The 1,446-nt window shown below is 37.4% G+C and overlaps 1 long non-coding RNA gene across 1 annotated transcript; it reads right to left on the bottom strand.

Annotated features, from left to right (window-relative positions):
- Positions 1–459: 459 nt before the first annotated feature.
- LOC128787510 (uncharacterized) lies at positions 460–1,240 on the bottom strand. The gene is made up of 2 exons (XR_008430724.1): positions 1,096–1,240; positions 460–672 (listed from the first exon to the last, which is right to left on the bottom strand). It is a non-coding gene; the product is annotated as an uncharacterized LOC128787510 (long non-coding RNA).
- Between the last annotated feature and the right edge of the window lie 206 nt (positions 1,241–1,446).

Raw genomic sequence — 1,446 nt, 5'->3', positions numbered from 1 at the left:
TTGATAATAGTTCCTGACATACACACCCCCATACCACCTGGCATGTGTGCAGGTGGAAAAGGAAGAATTCTGATTGTCTTGCTAACAAGTTACTTTGAAACTAGTTTTATTTTGTGGCTCTCCAAACAGTGATGTGAATAAAAGGAATGAGAAACAAATGCAAATTATTAATTCTGTGCACTGAGTCCATGTTTGATCTCTAATATACCATAAATGCAGAATGCCAAAATATGAAGCAGTAACAGTTATGGGCTCTCTGGTCTTCCAGAGTGTTTGTTTGGATGGTATAAAAGAGATCACCTCTCCATATTCTGAATTTTCTAAAGATTTATTTTAAAGTATTTTTGTGGTTCTAAACCAGCATAATTCAAATATTTTCAATTTGTGAATTTCTTGCTTTAACCACTCTGGGTGGTTTTTATACTCTCAGACTATAGATGAGAGGAAAAAGACCATTGGTTCATTTATTAAGTAAGTTTTTTCAACTTTGGGACACCTTCTTACTGCATGTTACTTTCTTTTCTAACCCTTACACTGAAATTAGGTCTTCTGGTGGTGAAAGGCATGGTTAGGTATAAAAAATACTTACAGACTGTTTCTGGCAATATTTTCTCCAGCCTTATTATGCATCATTCAGGTCCTAATCTTATTCATCTGAAACTGCTTCAGGCTCTGAAAGACAAAACCACAATGTTGATTAAACCTAAAATCTGTATACAATTAATTATTGGGTGTTTTCTTATGCTGGAAATAATTTTGTGCATAGATCTGCTTGGCGAATCTTATATATTTCATTCTTCAATTACTACTTTACCAAGGTAAGTGTCTGCACTGATTACTCAATATTTGCAGTTGGGATTTTAATAATTGAACAAGATTTTAAATAGTAATAACTCTTGAACAAAGAGAACATAACAATGGAAAATACTTCTTTACAGAGCAGGACAGCAGTTTGATGTATGGCATGCTTCCCAAGGGAGTGAAAGTCATGTCAAGGCTTTGGGTAATTTTTTGGGGCTGGTTTGTTTTCTCTTCTGTTAAGAGAGTTACGTTAAGGCATATTATAACCAGAGGTAGGTTGTGATATGTTTTCACCTTGCTGAGAGGCAGGCCAAGTGCCATGAATTGCTGCAGCCTGAGTTGCAAAATGCTGCTGTCATGTTAGGGGCCCTACATAGAGCCATGTTGTGTATGACTTTTGATCTGGTTGTGCGGAATAGACTGAAAAAAGGGAGCTGGGAACAAGTTTTGGTCAGTTGTCCAGTGCATTTATGAGCTAGAGGGCTCTTAGTTGCCAGAGTAGCAAAGCTGTTGTGTGTATTGCATCACAGAGAGGAATTTGAGAGCAGCAGAAGTGATTAATCCTTGTACGTTCTAAATTCTTTCCTGAAGAGGATGGGACTCAGTGTAAATGTCAGGAATCGGATCTGGAGAGGGTGGCACGGA

Source organism: Vidua chalybeata, chromosome 4 (genome assembly GCF_026979565.1).
Source record: "Vidua chalybeata isolate OUT-0048 chromosome 4, bVidCha1 merged haplotype, whole genome shotgun sequence".
NCBI lineage: Eukaryota > Metazoa > Chordata > Aves > Passeriformes > Viduidae > Vidua > Vidua chalybeata.
Note: the sequence above shows the minus strand (reverse complement) of the source record. Positions and strands in the feature narration are given on the sequence as shown.